The 19,279-nt window shown below is 40.0% G+C and overlaps 1 long non-coding RNA gene across 2 annotated transcripts; it reads left to right on the top strand.

Annotated features, from left to right (window-relative positions):
• Positions 1-1,498: 1,498 nt before the first annotated feature.
• LOC129532788 (uncharacterized) lies at positions 1,499-18,104 on the top strand. 2 transcript variants are annotated; one of them, XR_008678719.2, is made up of 4 exons: positions 1,499-1,635; positions 15,248-15,438; positions 15,811-15,908; positions 17,945-18,104. It is a non-coding gene; the product is annotated as an uncharacterized lncRNA (long non-coding RNA). The 2 variants fall into 2 exon arrangements; XR_008678718.2 differs by having other exon boundaries at positions 15,811-15,894; positions 17,945-18,098.
• The last annotated feature ends 1,175 nt before the right edge of the window (positions 18,105-19,279 follow it).

The raw sequence follows: 19,279 nt of genomic DNA on the forward strand, positions 1-19,279 counted from the left end.
GCCTGTAATCCCAGCACTTTGGGAGGCCGACGCGTGCAGATCACAAGGTCAGGAGATCGAGACCATCCTGGCTAACATAGTGAAACCCCATCTCTACTAAAAAATGCAAAAGATTGGCCAGACGTGGTGGCGGGTGCCTGTGGTCCCAGCTGCTCTGGAGGCTGAGGCAGGAGAATGGCGTGAACCCGGTAGGCAGAGTTTGCAGTGAACCAAGATCATACCACTGCACTCCAGCCTGGGCGACAAAGCGAGACTCAAAAAAAAAAAAAAAGAAAAGAAAAGAAAAGAAAAAAATACATAAATAACAAGAAAAAGAAAACATATAGTGCTCTTATTTGCATTTTTGGTTCACAGTGAAAAATCAATACGGTGTCTGTCTTTTCTTTCAAGAACTCCAATGCTTCCTACTTCAAAGCGTATCATCTAAGTTATTGCCTTTCATAAAGATACAAAAATGAGACATTAATTTGTGCAGCATGAATTGAATTTCTGAAGGAAATACATGGGGAGTGTGTTTGAGGAGAAACTATAGAGGCCAATGTAGTAAAACACGCCTCCCTGCGTTGGTGTTATGAATCATCACACTCAGCCAATGTGGGTAGACTGTGCCTCATTTCGTCATGTCTGTAGACCATGCCAGATGACCATAAAGAAGCATCACATGTTTCTTTGCATATACAGCCTCATCTAACCATAAAGAAATAATTAAAACAAGCAACCAATAAAAATTGTGGACATGTATTTTTTAACTGAAATGTAGCATAGCAACTACAGCGATGAAACAGATAAGAAAGAAAACAGATCAATATTTATAGCATAAATTGTGGTAACACAAAACCAAACTACCATTCAAGGAACCCAACTCTTCTTGCCACATCACCCCAGGAAGGCAGCCAACTCAAGGCAAGAGGACATTAATTTCTCAGTTCTCACCCCTATATGATTCCCACTCCCTCTTTATACCATGAGGACCTGCTCTAAGCAAATAGGGCTCATGGGAAGTTGACAGCAACACCTTCTCACCCCATCAGCGTGGCCTTTCTTCCTCATTGCAGCCACTGACAGCTTTCTGTCCTCAAGGCACTCAGAACATTGATTCACCCGGACTCCTTTGGTTACAAGTGTCAGAAACTAAACTTTCTGAGTTAAGCCAAACTGGAATGATGCGTTCAAATAGCAGGGAAGTCCAGGAGTAAGCTGGCCCCAGGAAGCCCAGTGACTTAGACAATGTGATTACATTTTACTATCTCCCTCCATCTCCAAGCTCAGGTTCTACATGTTGTCTTCTTCCTTTTCTATAGACTGGCTTCTTCCTCGTGGCCGGGTTGAATGAGGAAATGGTAAAAGAGGTGTGGATGCAGACAACTCTGGGCTTTCATTTCCTGCTTAGTAACACCAGAGCTTCTCTATTCCATTATCTCTCTCTATGAAACTGCAGGGAAGGACTCTGATTGGCCTAAATTGGGTCATGTGCTCATCCCTGTGGCCACGGAAACCAGTTACTATGATTGGCCAGGCCTACTTTTTATGTCCATTCCTACGGCTGCAGGGCCATGTCCTGTGATTGGCAGCTCCTCAGAACCACATGGAGTGGAAGAGCTGTTCCTAGAAATAGGGTGCTTGTTATTCTGAGAGGTAAGTAGAAAAGATTAAAAAATGACAGTTATTTACCATATCATCCCATTCTGTCTTTATTACCAGAATACACACATCCTCTGACCCTCTTTCACTTTAACCCATGACCTCTGCTTCCCATTAAATATTTTCTGGAATAATTCTTATAAACATAGACCTTTTAAATCCTGCCTTAAAATCCCACTTGATCTCATTTTCACATTTAAAGAAATCCATCCTAGAAGTCATAAGTAAATAAAAAACACTTTGTGTTTACTACAGTTTGGTTTTAAAAAAACTTCAGAATTACTTTTGTAGAACTCAAAAAAACATTCAATTACCAACCATTCCTCCTTTCGAAAGTTCCAAGATGCACAAAGGCTGCTCTCAAGGCCACTCACCTGCCTGCTCAGGTACTGACAACCACCCCCTCCAAACAGTCCCACTTTTAATTTCCCCTTTAATAGTTCTATTTATTTTCTTCTACCATTTACTCTTTGACCTTTCTAGAGTAATGAGCTACAATCTCCAGACCTCACCACTTACAGTGATTGTAATAATAAAAACCAAGAAGTTGGTGATCAAGCCAGCGACCTATTAGGTGGAGCAGGAGAAATGGTGGGCCAGGCAGGCAAAGTCAGGTTTTTCATAGCAGGTGAGGGAGGGAGGGGTCTGTGAATACTCACATGCTGATGTATTTTCCCTGCAATCTCCCTACTCACTTAAAGTTCAGAGAGTTGGCAAAAGCCACTTATTTCACAGACTCATTCACAACAAGGCACGGTTACCAAAGCACAGATGCTACACAATGAAATAGCTTTGTAGTCAAATAAATCTGGGAAAGGCTTCCCATCATATCCCTCGATTTGAGGTTTATGGTGTACCTGAAAGACTGACAATTTTTACAGTGAAGGCATATGTTTCTCTTGTTTTACCTGTCATTCCAAAAACACACTTGTTAATAGAACTCTTCACAATAACAGCCATTAAAAGTCTTAGGAATATACTTCAAGAATTGTACCACCAAGAGATTTGTGGCTACTAATGCCATCTCCAGGAGAATTTTTGCTTTTTTCAGAAGGCTGGCTCAAACGTCAAAGCTCTACTGATGGAGATGTTGGGCAAGCAGCCAGTCTGTGGTAGGTACCTGGAAAGAGAACCTTTTGATATCTTGTCTTCTGCGGCCTCTATTTGGTTTGGACTTGCTCTCCATACACCACTGCTGAGTTTCTGAGCACCATACATTGGAGAATAATCATTTTGATTCCACTGAAAGGCCTCTCTTTTCATCAAACTAGTGTAGTCCTTTTACATCTCTCATTGCTCCAGGGAGATATGAGCAGTTTTCCTACCAAAGGCACCAGGTGCTGTCTGTGTTTCTGGGACCTTCTCCAGTGCCTGTCTCTGTTGGTCCCCTTGAATGTGCTGCCTCCATTTTGCTACTTGTAATTGAGAACCATGGGCTTCAGGCTGGGTTTCCATCTCCCTGCCTTGCCCCATTAGACTTGATGTTATATTCCGGAGTTTCAGTCCCAACCCAAAACCTACTCTCATGTGCCTAAACTACAGGTCAACCTCACCCTATTAAATTCAGCTCAGGGTTGAGCTTTTAACCCACCACTTGTCTGCAAGAGAAAAATAGAAGTTCCTTTCCTTCTATTTACATTATTTCTGAAATTTCTGAAATAGAAGGAAATAATTTACATTATAAATAATTACATTAGATTATTTCTCAGATCTACATTTCAGAAAATTTTAGCTCTTTGGTCAAACTTGGTGCTTTCTACTTGCATTACTGTTATGTGTATGAATGACCTAAGTCCCTGCCCCACTGCCACACATCTCAAGCTTCTTCAGGACAAAAAAAAAATCTATATCTGTTTTTCTCCTTATCTCCCTAATACCTGGGTAACGTCTTTTGCAGGTAGTAAGCACTTAACAAATGCCTATTAACTGAATCAATAAGAGAATATATAATCTTATATAGCATGTGGATGCTCTGGAGGACTAACAGAAAAGACAAAATATTTATAAATTTAACATATTAAATCCTGTTAATTTAGAATTTCCTAAGCCAAAAGTGTATTAGTCCGTTCTCACACTGCTATAAAGAACTGCCCGAGACTGAGTAATTTATAAAGAAAAGAAGTTTAACTGACTCACAGTCCCACATGGCTGAGGAAGCCCCAAGAAACACAATCATGATGGAAGGGGAAGCAAGGACCTTCTTCACATGGTGGCAGGAGAAAGAAGAGCCTGTGAGAGCTTCTCAGGAAAAATTACCATTTATAAAACCATCAGATCTTGTGAGAATCTACCCACTATCACGAGAACAGCATGAAAGCAACAGCCCCCATAATCCAATAACTTCCCACCAAGTCTCTTCCTCAACACCTGGAGATTACAAATTCAGGATAAGATTTCAGTGGGGGCACAAAGCCAAACCATATCAAAAAGCTATGTTGATTCCCATAGCATGGTGATTTTCCCTTCTTCCCCCTACCTTTGAGTACGTCTGGCATTGTCTGGAAATATATTTAATTATCAAAACTGGGGTGGGGATGGGGAAGAACAGAGCTACTGGCATCCAGAGGGTTGAAGCCAGAAATGGTGCTAAACAACTTACAGTGCACAGGACAGAACCCCCGCCCCCAACAAAGAATTATATGTCCCCAAAGTCAATAGTGCCACTACTAAGAAACCCCGCCACAAAGTCAAGAAAAAGCCCGCCTTTCCACTGCCCAATAACAAAAGCTTGCTAAAGAAATGAATAGCCTAAAAACATTGCAAGATAGAATTCAAGTTTTTTCAAATGCTTCAAGTCACCCGGTTTGCTTTCATCAAACAATGGTCTTTATGATTATCATTATTCCACTGTAATCACCCAGAATGCTTTGCTCATGTTCTGTGCTGGACCAATTGGAAAACTGAATTGCTTAAACGCATTCCCTTCTTAGTGGTGCTTTTGTCTGTATTACAGGGCAGGAACCAAATTTAATTCCGTAGTCATAGGACAAATATTTACCACAAACAATAGCATTTCAACAGTTTGAATCCTTAACTGCCAGAGTGGCTGCTTTAAGAGGGATTGTAAGCACAAACGCTCAGCTAGTATTTAAAGACCCAGTTGCTCATAAGCCAGACAGCACATGCACAAATTACCATTTTCTTCACTTGACAACTGCTGTTATCTTGACACATCCACTTAAAAATTATTTCTGACAAGAATCTTAACAGCTTTAAATCAGTCTAATTAAAGGTAATACATTTTTGCTAGAAAAGCATTTGAAATTATACAGTATTGCACAGTTCACTTTTCAAATCAAGTTACTGAGTGCATTAGTAAATGACAAAAACATCTCCACTGACATATGGTCTTCTATCAAAGGAAAACATTTCTAATACTTTATGGAAGTTTCTAACAGCAAGGTTGTAGGAGGCAAAAAATGCTTAGAGAGCTTTTCCGTAGTGAAGTAGCACCATGTCCTCGAATATTACTTTATGTAGATGTGGTCGGCAGCTCTGACAGGGCTCCTAGCAACCTCTGCCTCCTGGTACGCAGGCACCTGTGGAATCCCCTTCCTTTGTGCACAGAACCTACTGACTCAGTCTTAACAAACGGAACATAGCACAGGTGATGAGATGTCATTTCCATGATGTGGTTGCAGTCTTACCTGCATCTCGCTGGCTTTCTGTCTCTGTTGCTGGCAGTCTCTCTTACCCTCTTGCTTGCTTGCTGCCATGTTGTGAGCTGCCCGATGGAGATGCCCACGTGGCAAGAAACCAAGGGTGGTTCACAGCTTATGAGGAGCTGAAACTCACTCCAACAACCCACAAGGATTGGAAGCCTGCCAACAAACACATGAGTGTTCTTAGAAGTGAATCCTCCCCAGGCAAGCCTTGAGATGACTACAGCCCTGTGAGAGACCCAAAGCTAGAGGACCCAGCTATACGTGGCACCTGGTTTCCTGATCCACAGAATCTGTGAAATTGTAAATATGTAGTCCTTTTAAGTTGCTACATTTTAGGGTAATTGGTTGTACAGCAATAGATAACTAATACAAGATATAACCCTGCTGCCCCAATCTTTATCTCTTTTGTTTTAATTCCTTCCTTACACAAAAGGCTCACCTCTCCTATTCTTTGATGCATCCTTTTCTTATCATTCCACCAGCTCTAAAACTGAACTCTGCATCTCCTTAACCACACACCAGTATTTCCTCCTGACATCTATATTTTTCAAAAGCTTACTCCTTTACACTCTTTTCTTCTTCCCCAAAGCTCAAATGAATGGAATGAGAAATGCTACATTGGCCATCTGGATTCAGAGCATTGGTGTTATCATTAACTTCTCCACTTTCCACATTGACAATTCCACACACAGCCACAGTGCCCTCAACCTGTTCCTCCTCTCTCCACAAAGGCTCTCACATCCCTTCTTTCTTATTGTTTCCTTATGTTGGAACAATTGTACTTGTCTAACAGGTTTCTTCTCCAATTCGTTTCGTACATACAAAGCCAGATTATACCTCCTAATACACCACTTTTCTCATTTTACATGAAATTTTTGCCTAGAAACCTACAAAATGTTCATTCATGTTTGGAAAATCACCTTTGATTATGACATTCACTCTGACAGTGCACCTAGCATGCCAGTTGTTATCTCTTTTGTGTTCAGGGCCTTATGAAAACTTGACTCGTAAGGTTCAGAATTTCTAAGTCTTAGAGCAAAGTAAAACACCATAGCCAATTTGATATAATAAATCCATCAGGGCTGTTGTTGCAGATCAGGTCAAGAAGTAGACTGTGAGATGGTGATTATTAGCATGAGAAAAGATGATTAGGGAGTTCTTCAAGATTGACAGTGGTGGGGAAAGGGAAGGCCAGAGGAAGAAGTTGGGAGACGATGCAATGACAGCAAAGGCCTCAGCCTTAGAACGTCATTCTTGTTCGTAAGAGCCTAAAACAGAAAACAATTCAAATCTCCATCAACAAAATAAACTGTAGTATACTGAGACAAGGAATACTATGCAGTAATAAAAAAAAAGGACTACCATTAAGCTCAACAACATGGGTGACTTTCACAGACACAATATTAAGCAAAAGCATCAGACACAAAAGAATGTGTGATTCCATGTACCTGAAGTTCAAGAGCTAACAAAACTAATCTATGGTGATAGAAGTTATAACAGTGGTTTCCTCTTAGCGAAAAGGGGTTACTGACTGGGAAGGGTCATGAGGGAATCTTCTAGGGATGGGGTCTGAATATATTCTATATCTTGATCTTGGTTGTGGTTATATACGTGTATATACATACGTAAGAATTTCTTAAATTCTACACTAAATATTTGTATACTATAATATATACACATTATAGCTTTTTATCAAGGGAAACATAAGTGTTGGCCTGAACAAAACAACAATTACCTCAAACAGAAATGTATTCATCTTCCTTGGAAGACCAGCTAAAACCACAGCCAGTTTTGGGGATTTGGGGTTTTTTTTGTTTGTTTTTGTTTTGTTTTGTTTTGTTTTTTTTGTTTTTTTGAGAGACAGGGTCTTGCTCTGTCACCCAGACTGGAGTACAGTGGTACAATCATGTCTCACTGTAGCCTGAACCTCCCAGGCTTAAGCAATCCTCCCTCCTCAGCCCCCTGACTAGCTGGGACCACAGGTTCACATCACCACATCCAGCTAACTTTTAAATATTTTGTAGACACAGAGTCTTCCTATATTGCCCAAGCTGGTCTCAAGCTCCTGGCCTCAAGCGATCTTCCCACCTAACCCTCGCAAAGTGCTGGGATTGCAGGTATGAGCCACCATGCCAGGCCAAAATTTTTAAATGTGCTGTGTTTCTTCCCAAATTTTCAAAATAAATGTTCACAACTACATAGCTGTATGTGTGCCTCTACCCATAAAATATAGAACGCATGCCAATAGGAAGAGAAGACACCAGCATGTTGACGCTAGTAATCTCTGGCCACTTTAATTGTAGGCAATTTTAATTTTTTCTGTTTGATTTTCTAAAATTAACATTATTATTATTTGTGTAAGAAAAAGAGTGATTTTTTAAAAAATGCATTATCATTCATTGAGGAATAAACTAAAAGAAAAATGCAGTGCTGAAAGTGACATTGTAAACACCATAATCCCTGAGAGTGTGTGTTAAACGTCAGAGTGAAAAAGGGTAACTTTCTCAGGACCAACATGAGAGTGGACAGGGGTATAGAAAACCCATGGGGGAAAGGTACCATGTTAAAAACAAGCTGCAAATGACCCTGGCTGCAGTGACAATACATTTAAATGGGAATGTCCAGTTGGAAGGAACACAGCATAACTGCTGACAATCAGTTAGGAATTTCTGGCAAGACGCAGGCAAAGACAGAGGGGCTGTCCCAGTAACATGGCTCTGATTTCTTACAAGGCCAAAAAAGAGCCCAGTTCTCCGACAAAGACTAGCTCTTCCTGTGGTGGCAGCCGCCGATGCTGCCTGAAGGACAGGCTAGAGAGACGCAAAGCAAGAAAGCCTCTCAGTTCCTTACAGTTACCAGAGTAACCGGGACATCAGCCATGTTGCCTGGGAATACCCAGAGTAAGCCACAGTGGCAGGTAAACAAAAAAGGGTGTGAATTTGTCAGATTCCAAAGTCTTCCAGCCACTCTGACTCAGTGACTACTGAAATCATTTCACAATGATCAGACTACTCCCAGAGTCCCTCGTGGAGAAACATCACATTCTCTGCCAGTCCAACTCAGGAACATGAATCCCCAGGGGCAGCTGAAGGAACACAGACATTTCAACGAAGAGTTTTTATAATAAGAGGGAAAAGATTCTTTCTCTCCAAAGGAGGCTGAAAGCTCACAAAAAGAAAAAAATTTAATTTCTTTATCATGTAGTATAAGTAAAATGATAATTGAAACAATAATTTAAGGATTTATTTTTGAGGAAGGAACAGAGACATGCTAGTGGCTGTGAAAGATGCCATTTGCCATTGTGGAAGCAAAAATAGCTTTGTGATCAGAAACACTAGTACTGGCTGCATGACCACGGACAATTTACCTCTGTATACATCAGCTTCCTCATGCATAAGGTGGGGAGAATAATACCCATCTCACAGACTATTGTGAGGAGTAAATACAGATAACATATATTATGTGCACTTGGTGCAATGCCTGGCAAGTACCAGGCACTCAATAATATATATCACGTGATCCATACTGTTGTCACAGTTATGGACAATTCTCACTACAGCCTCTTTCTAAATTTCATTCCAGTCTCACCCCAGCTACAAAGTCTTCTTTTCACGCCTCGTATTGCATGCTTTTGTTTCAAGGATAGTGTCTAGCTCTATAAAAAGTGTACATAACAAGATCTAACCCAAGCCAACAGGCACAATAAGGCCACCGTAAGTGAAGGTGGTAGAGTACACTGCAAACCCAGATAGAATGAAGCCCAGGTAAGTCAGAATTATGTAAAGTCAGCTTGTCTGATTTTTCCCACTGTGGAGACATCAGAATCTTGACTCATAAAGTCTGGTATGGTTCACTTGTCCAAGGACCTACATATGAGAATACCCTGATATGTTATTTAATCATAAAACCTGAGAGGCTCGTGGAAAACAATGGAATCTGAATTCTATAAGGAAATCTACATTGTATAAAATTTGTAATAAATGACGCATAGTCTCTAGCCATTCCTCACTGAGGAATTGGTGATCATCTCTTAACAATGACTTTGAGCAAAACAGTTTCATACTGTCTGGTCACAGAGAGACTTTACTTTCTGCTTAAGCATTTGCTATTAATAGAAGTATAATGCCACCATTGACGGGGTGGACTGTGATGTCAGACTGCCTGCAGTGCTAAACCCAGTGCCGATATTTGATAGGTGCACAACTTAGGTACATTATTAACAATTTTTTTTTTTTTTTTGAGATGGAGTCTCACTCTGTCACCAGGCTGGAGTGCAGTGGTGCAACCTCGGCTCACTGCAACCTCCAACTCCCTGGTTCAAGCAATTCTCCTGCCTCAGCCTCCTGAGTAGCTGGGATTACAGGCAAGCACCACCATGCCCAGCTAATTTTTGTATTTTCACTAGAGATGGGGTTTCACCATGTTGCCCAGGATGATCTCTATCTCCTGAGTTCGTGATCCGCCCGCCTCGGCCTCCCAAAGTGCTGGGATTACAGGCATAAGCCACCGTGCCAGGCCCATTGTTAGTATCTATTTTTGCTTCAATCTTATCAAAAGTAAATGGGATTGATAATAGTACCTGTGTCAGAATATGGTTGTAATCATTTATCATAAATAAATTTATTGATGATAAGGTAAACCACTTAGTGCCTGGCACACAGCAGGCAAATATTTAGCTATTTTTACTAATTTTTAATCATTATAAATTATTAATTTTTTACTTATATTCACTTTAGAAATTTCAGAAAACAGTGGAGGGGAGAAAGTTTCAAACCTTCTGCTATGGAATATCTCGAAATGGCCACTTTAAACATTTTGAAAAAGTTCTCTTCTAAAATATACAATTGAACAATTAATACCAAAGTGTATATGGTATTTTATAACTTAATTTTTTCCCATCTAACCACCAATTACGGGGTAAGGGGGGATTTCATATTTTTTACTTAATCATACTTCATGGGAAAAATCTTTGTCATTATATATTCTTCGAAACATTATTGTGCCTTATGCAGAATACTACATTGCGTAGGAGTATTTCTTTAACTATTCCTCTATTACTGGCTATTTAGGTTTCCAAACTTTACTATTTTTAAAAAAAATGGTTGAACATCCCCTAATGTTTGTGCAAGTCTGTGATCTTTTCTTTATGATAAATTCCTGGGAGTGGAATTTGTGATACCCAAAAGGAATAAACATTATTGAAGCTTCTGGTCTATTTAATGGGTTTCTATTGGGATACATTGCTTCCCCTAAAATGCTCTTTCAAATTCTGGTTGGAAATATGTGATGCTACAGTTCTTTCTCTCTCTAAGCAATAGGATCTCTCATCAGTTCCCCCATAAGATGTACATTCTCAGTCGGGCGCGGTGGCTCCTGCGTATAATCCCAGCTCTTTGGGATGCCGAGGCAGGTAGATCACGAGGTCAGGAGATTGAGACCATCCTGGCCAACATGATGAAACCTTGTCTCTACTAAAAATACAAAAATTACCTGGGCATGATGGTGCACGCCTGTAGTCCCAGCTACTCGGGAGGCTAAGGCAGGAGAATCGCTTGAACCCAGGAGGCGGAGGTTGTAGTGAGCAAAGATCACACCATTGCACTCCAGCCTGCTGGCAGAGTGAGATTCTATATAAAAAAATTTTTTTTAAAAGATGTACATTGTCTTCTGTGTGGCAATAGAAAGGCTTTTAAAACTCTCCCTGATTAAAAAAAAAGAATTCTTTCCTGTTGTCTTTGAGCTGAAATTGAATTATGCAAATATATGAAATCCACAATACTTACTGCGCCACCTCTGGCAATAGCATCCCTAGGGGTTATCTTTTGTTCACTTGAAGATCAATATTTTGTGTATTTCATTTTGGATGCTCAGGTAGAGTAAACAGCTTCATTTCTCCTCTTGCCCATTTCTCTACTTTTTTTTTTTCACATTCTGGACTGGTGTGTTACTTTCTTTATAGGCAAAAAATAAAAATAAACACATGAAATCTCTAAACTCCAACCCATTTAAAGACTGGTGCATGTGTCAATTTCTTACGGTGTCCCCTTGCGGTTAAAAGCAATCTCAATGCCTTACCCCAACATTCAAACATAAGATCTAGCCCCTGCCTAACTCTTCAACTGTGCCTATGCCTCTCTCTCTCCTTTGCGTACCAAATTACAGTTATGCTAAACATTATGCAGTTCATTGAACATTCCAAGTGCCTTCTGACACTAGGCTATTCCTGAGCTGTTCCCTCTACCAGAAAGGCTTCTGTGCTCCTCCTTGTCATTCAGATCACATTCGAATGCTACCTCCTCACCATCCTTGCTTGCCCACCCAAACTTAAGCTGCCTCTGACTCATCCTTTCTAACATCACTCAATATAAGTCTTTGCAGTGCACTTGCCGTGCTCTGATCTTATATATTACCAAAGTCCTTGGACTGTTTTCTTCCCAGCTGTATTCCTAGGAACTAGTGCCCGGCACGTCGTAATTGCTCCATAAATACTTATTGAAAACTTTTGTTGAATGGATTATGAAAAATTTACTTATTATATCCTGCTGAAAATCTCCAACAGAACTTAAGTTCTGTAAGAAGAAAGGGAAGTGTTGTAATGACAATAAGGTGGACCTCTGTAAGAAGAATGAATGTCTGTTATACATATAGCCTTACTTAGGAAACCAATGGTGAACAGAACTATGGATACTGGATAACAGGAGAGAAGTGTAGGGACTTTAAAGGGGCAAAGAAACTCCTTTTGGTTGTGAAAAATGCGTGGATGGAGACAGACACAGGAGTTGGAAAGAAAGAGAGAAAGGAAAGCAAGAAAGATAAAAGGGAGGAAGGGAGAGAAGGAGATAGAGAAAGAGAGAATTCAAAGCGAGTCTTTGAAATGCTATATGGCTGAGATCTTGCAGAGGCACAAGCCACATGTCAAGGGCTTACAGAAAATTAGAATGATGTATTATAGGGCCAGGCAACCAAGGAGAGTTTCAAGGAGGAATATGAACTAAGCTTGCAGAACTGGTGATTTTTTTTTCCTAGTAGAGAGAAAAAGAAAAGAAAGCATAGTCACACCTCAGCAAAGGTAAGTAGAAAGAAAGTGCATGGCTCGCTCAGAGAAATGGCAGGTCATTTTGTGGGGCTGGTACATGAGGTACAGAAGGAGGCACGGAGGGAATCCTGACTGCTAGTACTTATATATTTGGCACATTCATTCCCCAAGAGCAGTTCCATGGCCTGGCCAGTTCTGACCTATAGCAAGAAGAGAGGGCAGTCACGTAACACATGTTCTCATTGGTCTCCCCTTTCATTTATCTTTCTCTTCTTCTCAACATCTGTAATGAGATACAATTCACATACCATCCAATTCATCCACTTAAATATATGATTCATTTTAGTATATTTGTAGAGTTTTGCAACCATCAACACTAATTCCAGAGCATTATCATTGCTCCCCCGAAAAAACCCGTACCCATTGTCAGTCATCCCTCATTCCCACCCCCAAACCCCTGACAAACTCTAATCAACCTTTCGTTTCTATGAATTTGCATATTCTGGACATTTCATATAAAAGGAGTCCTGTACTATGTGGTCTTTTCTGATTGGCTTATTTTAGTTATAACGTTTTTAAGGTTCATCAAAGTTGTGATATATATCAGAACTTCATTCCTTTTTATGACTGAATAATATTCCATTGTGTAGCTATACCACATTTTATTTATCCATTTATCAGCTGATAAACATTTAGTTTACTTCTACTTTTTAGCTGCTTTGAATAATGCTGCTATTAGCATTCATGTGCAAGTGTTTCTGTGGACACGTATTTTTAATTGTCCTGGATATATACATAGGAGTAGAATTGGTAGGTCATATGGTTAACTCTGTGTTTACCGTTTTGATGAATTGCCTGTTTTCCAAAGTGACTGCACTATTTTACATTCTCACTAGCAATTCCTCCACACCCTTGCCAACACTTACTATATCTGTCATTTTGATTACAGTCTTCCTAGTGGATGTGAACTGATATCTCACTGTGGTAACTCATTATAGTTTCGATGTGCATTCTCTAATGACTAATGATGTTGAGCCTGTTGTATTGCACTTACTGGCTATTCTATTCTGCCCAATCTATTCTTTACCAGGTAGCAAAATTATAGTCTTTAATCTATACCTGATCTCAACACTCCCTTGCCCAGAACTTTACATAACCTACCCATCATACTCAGACTAAAGCCCAAAGCCCTCTCACATATACTAAGCCCTGCATAATGTTACAACTTGCAGTTATTTTACTAATTGGCATGTTTCATTTTGGGGTATGTGTCAGTCTTCCCATTCAGAAGGTCAGAAATAATATCTGCCTGTCCTCCGTGAATTTCCATGCCTAGAACAATGTCTCCCATATGGTAAAACAAATGCTTACCAAATGCAAGAATAATCAGGAAATTTAAAAAATATTTTCTCCCAAATATAGCTAGATAATATACAATAATTTGCTAATGAAAAGTGATATATACATGTGTCCTTCATTTATTTCAATGGAATAATAATGGTGTATTAACTCCTCTCATAAAAAATATGTACTAGCAGATCTAGAAGTAGAGAATGTAATGAAAGTAGACCTACTTATTGTAGTTGATTCAATTCAATCACAGTCTCCAAAACGTACTGTCTGCTGCTGTGGTATTTCAAAACACCTAACTCATATCCACATGCTGTACATTTGCCACTCAGCAATATTTTTTTAAAAAAAGAATAAGTAAATCAGGTAATAGCTCTATTACCATTCTGTAGATTAATAATGCAGGTTTTATTGCATAGTTTGGTATTGATGTGTTTATTCTGATTCTATTAACAATGAGCGTGTACCAGCCAATGTGAGCCTGTGTTTTATTGTATTCCATGGACATTGTGATTCTCCCTTAAGTGATCCTTTTGTTCAATAAAACATAAAAGTCATTTTCAACTATGCTATAAGGTTTAAGTTTCTTTGGGGTTATGAGGTTGTCATTGCCATACTGTGAGAAATTAGTTCAAAGTGATTGGAAGTTAATAAAGAAATTATTCATGCTATGTGTTACTTACAACAAAAAATCATCAGTTTGATGGCTTGTGATCTTTTACATGGAAAACAACTTTCTTCCTTTGCATTTCTAAATGTATGACTTTGGGCATTAAAAACAAAACAAGGAGTAGTTTCCACCCAATCCTCGCTGACCTATTCCTTCCCAGAGCACAGTTTTCTACATATTTGTCCCCAAGAACTCACCATATTCTTGAATGATTTAAACTCAAGTTTTGTCTCCCCCATAAAAATTCTAATCAGTCCACTCTATCTTATCTTCAATTCTCTACCTTTTTCCAACCTCTCTGTCACCGCTGTGCTCTTTCTTTCCTGGACAACTGCAGCCACCACAGTCCTGCACCCCTACCTCCACTTGAGCTCTCCTCCATGCCGTGCTCCACCAGCAAGTCAGATCATGCCACTCCCCATCTTTGGTAATGAAGGGACCAATGAATGAATGACTACCCAGAGAGAGAGAAGTAGTAATTCTAATCATTGTCTTCTCATATGTATAAAGCATTTGTTCATATTTTCAATACAGTGTTTTGATGAAGATAGGTGGGAATTATTATTATTATTGTTATTTCCATTTTACACATGAAGAAATTGAATCTTGGGCATTGGGATGATTTGCTCAGGGTTACATGGATAGCTGGAAGACAAACAGAGCCAAGATTCTAATTTGGAATTTCGAATTCCCTGTCCTGTGCACTCTTCCCATGGCAATGTGTTTTCTCTGCTGCCCCCCTCACACACACACACACACACACACACACGCACTCACACACATAAAGGCACGTGCATGTGCACACACCAAGGAAAAAGATCAAGGGTGCCTAATCTGTTGCAAAACAAACCTAAAAGCTATTTATGTTTTTCTGTATTCATACAGAGGAGCAATTGCTTGAAAATCTTTGATAGCAAAACTGTACAAGTGGGAGATTATTTCATTTCCAAGATATAACCAATCATGCTGTCCACAGAACCGCCCAAGAAGAAACTCCCAATCTCGGAACAGGCACACGGCTCGAATTATCAGAAAAGCCGTTGAGATAAGACATGCATGATCTCCTTCCTAAAGAGGTACCTCAAATTAATGTTCAGCTGAGTGTATCTAGAAAATGAGAAAGGTTAAAATGCTCCCTGACACTTTTCTTCCTTTCAAGTAAGTTATTCTATGAGGCAGAGCTCTTCATAAGGCCTATTTTTCTGGTAGCCCACAGAAGGAACTTAAAACACAATAAAAGAGTGCTCTGTTGGGTGGGTCAAAGAGGTTAAAGCTGAGAAAAGAGACTGGAGAAAATTTTTTAAATAAAAAATTAAGAATTATAGGGTATCCTTATACCAAATAATACATGTTAGAACAGAAAACTGGCAAGGTACACGGTGCCTTGAGACTATTTCACTGTGACATCTTATTTCTTATAAACCATCTTAATCTCCTTTCTCACCCAGGACAAGAATGACAGCCACATCATCTGGAGAAGGCAGCCAGGGAAGTACTCAAGAGAAAACACTTCTGTGGGTGACTTGAAGAAGGTGGTTACCATATGGTACATTTTCTATAACCCTGGTCAAAATAAGCTCGGGAACTAATGGGAACTAAAGGGTAATCAAATAAAATTATCCCAAACCAAGAAGCTAATTGCAAAAAATAAAAGGGATGAATCAGCGCTTGAGTCAGAAATAGGGAGTCAAAAGCTCTTCCCAGAGACCACCCTCCTTGCTCTCACTGGTAGATAGTTCCTCTTCCCCCTTCCCTTGACAATTTCTGCTTTGTTAGTGCCAAGCCTCTCCCAATTCAGTTCCTCGTGTGTCCTTTGAGTTCTAAGGAATGAGGAGAGGAGGCAAAAAACAGCTCTCAGATGCCAAGTAAGTGGAAGCCAGGAGCACCAATCTGCCAGAACCTGTCTATACCCCAATCCTGACATAAGTCACTGTCTCCTGTATCCCCCACTTTCATCAGATAGAAGGACATCTCTGCCAGTTCTTTAAACATTTCATATTTTTGATTCGTTTAGACCTTAAAAAATGTTTATTTCCTCTTTCTGGAAGGTTTTGTTTTTCTTCTCATTGCCAACTAATCATTCAGGTCTTCACTTAAGTTGCAATTCTCCACCTACATTGACCCTGCACCCTCCCACCAGAGCAGATCAGCTCACTTAGCCATACTCTCATGGTACCTCTCACAGAAACAAAAATCACTAACAAAGTCATCATAATTATTTATTATTTGTCTACCTTGTTAGACTGGACACTCCTAGAGGGCAGGAACGTGATCTCATTTTCCTCACTCCTGGAATCCCAATGCTTAACTCACTGCCTGGCACATAAGTGCTTGGTAAAAGTTTGTTCTTCCTTTTGCTACTGGTCACCTTTCAAAATATCTGCATTACATCATCTCTCAAATCGCAGCTCAGAGAAGACTGACTTGGAAATGAAACACAGACAAACAGAGGGAGGCTGCCAGACACTAGTGACTAAGATATAGCGGGGCTGTTCATCCTCCATAATAACCTACTGCACCAACATGTACTACCATCCCTCCTATTCCATAGGCAAAAATCTCGGAATCATTCTTTCATTCTTGATGCCTGCCCTTGTCTTTCCCTCACGTTACACCTAACCATCACCTAGGGCTGTCTATTGTTATTTTCCATCAATTGATTGCCAACCACTATCCTAGCTCCCTGTCACCATGCTAGACAAAGCCACCATTCTCTCCTAGAGACAGCCTACTCCTGTCTCACTGCTTCCTTCTTGCTATATTCTCCTCCATTCTCCACTTAACAGCCAGAGTGTCCCTTGTGAAACATCTACCATGTCACAGCACTGCCTTCTGTTGATGTTCCTTCAATGACTTCCCATGGCTCTTAGGATAATGAGCAAAAGCCCTAATCAGTCTGTGAGGCCCTCGCAGAGATGCCCACTGTGCATGTAGCTCATCTGCCTCAAATGCAGCCAGTTCCCCATGTGCTCAGCTGCTCTGGCCCTCTGACTGTCCTGTGGGCCGTACCAAGCTGTTGGTGTCACATGGCCTTGTGCTCACTGCCTCCATAGTCTACAGTGTCCTCTCACACCCTTCTCTCTCCCATTAACCCCTGCTCCTTCTTAAGATCCTAGCTCAGTTATTCTGCTGGGAAGAATCTTTTTATCACATTCCTTCTCCCAGTCTAGAGCCAGTTTCATTCCTTTACAGGGCTTAAATATGTTTCTAATTGTTTCTTATTATGCACCCACTCAGTAGAATTGCTAAGAGTAATGCTTATCTTTTGGACCAGACTCTAAATTCCTGGACAACAGAGACTTGATAATGCTTGCAGTTTCATCTTCAACATGTAACACAGTGCCTAGCATAGAGAAGGCACTAAGTAAACTTTTGTTAATGGATAGATGGATGGATGGATGGATTGATGGATGAATGAATGAGTGAATAGTCTGGGCTGCCATTTGTCTGTCCTGTAAACCAGGAATTACAAAATCCCCACAGGGGAAAAGCAGGCAGAAAAATGCATGAATTATGCTAGGGGTTAGTAAAAAGGAGTTGTAGAGCATGCAATGAAATTTTCACATTTCTTTTAAACCCTAGGTTGTTGGCCAAGCTTTGCCGGCTTTTTTGCAGCTTTCTGTTCCAGCAAGTTACTCCCCCAAACCCTACCTATTTTAAAAGCAACTCTCAGAGGAAGAAAGGCTTGGCAGCCAACAGATGACCACCACATTCTCTCCCCCAAGACGTCTGATTTCAGAAGGCAAGTTCTGTTCACAGGAAGGAGAGTAACCATACAAGTCCAAGTTCAGTGAGAGGGGCTGTCCCATAACCTGGAAGCCAAGGACTGGAATGCCCTCATTCACTTATTCTGATTCATAAAGTTTAAATTACTAAAAGAGGTTAACAACTTCAACATGTGGCATAATCCAGCCATTCATTTGTTCAAGAAAGAGAAAAAAGTTTAACTTTGTAACAATAATACGAACACAAAAACATTTCCTGGGAGCAAAAAAAAAAAAAAAAAAAATGTGGCTTTGAAATTCTGCCTTTTATCTTCCTGGGAAAAGCAAGAGCTTACAAACTGGAAAAAAAAAAAAAAGTTTCTTTTTGGTAAACTCACAGGCCTTTAGCCACTGCTTCCCTTCCACCTCAATTTTTTTTTCTGATCTATGCATTGACCATGTAGAAATGTTCAAGTGAAAGCACCTGGTCATTTTTACTTATCTTTCTTATTTTTTCTAGAAAGAGGCCTTGATATATTCTAGGTTTGCAAGTGATTTTGCTAGATTTTTGCCATTATGGACCTGTTTCTCTTTAACTGCAAACCACCTGATTCTGATTTTCCCTAGCCATAAATCTGAATTTTTACTACATTTTATCTGAGATTCACAACAGATGGGCTATGAACCAAGAAAAATACAATGGGAGGAAAGAAAAGATAAAATTATTGGGCAACAACTACACAGAAGATGAAACAACCCTCAGACAGGATATAAAGGAGGGTGAACAGGGTAGTCCCAATGAAACAGAATGAGGAAAACCATTTTCTTCATAAAACTACAGAAACAGCAGTATTTACCTTTAGTGTTGTTGCTACCCAGAAGAAGAAAAGGTATCTTGGCATTTTATCAACCATATTTTTACGTCCTGCCATCAAGAATTTCTTTTCACTGCCTCTGTATATTTCTTAGTCATAAAAGAGGGCAACCATTTTCAATGATACTAAATCCATCTACTCCCATATATCTGGCCCAACGCAACTCAGACATTTTTTTAACCAGCCTTATGAAAAGATGTTATGAAAAGCTAATGACCACCCAAATCTGAGTATAACCATCCAAACATTTTAGTGAAAGGACAGGATTGAGAAGAATCACTTGACTAAAGAAATGCCTACAATGGGCTGGGCTGGTGGCTCATGCCGGTAATCCTAGC

The sequence above is a fragment of the Gorilla gorilla genome, chromosome 2 (genome assembly GCF_029281585.2).
Source record: "Gorilla gorilla gorilla isolate KB3781 chromosome 2, NHGRI_mGorGor1-v2.1_pri, whole genome shotgun sequence".
NCBI classification, from domain to species: domain Eukaryota; kingdom Metazoa; phylum Chordata; class Mammalia; order Primates; family Hominidae; genus Gorilla; species Gorilla gorilla.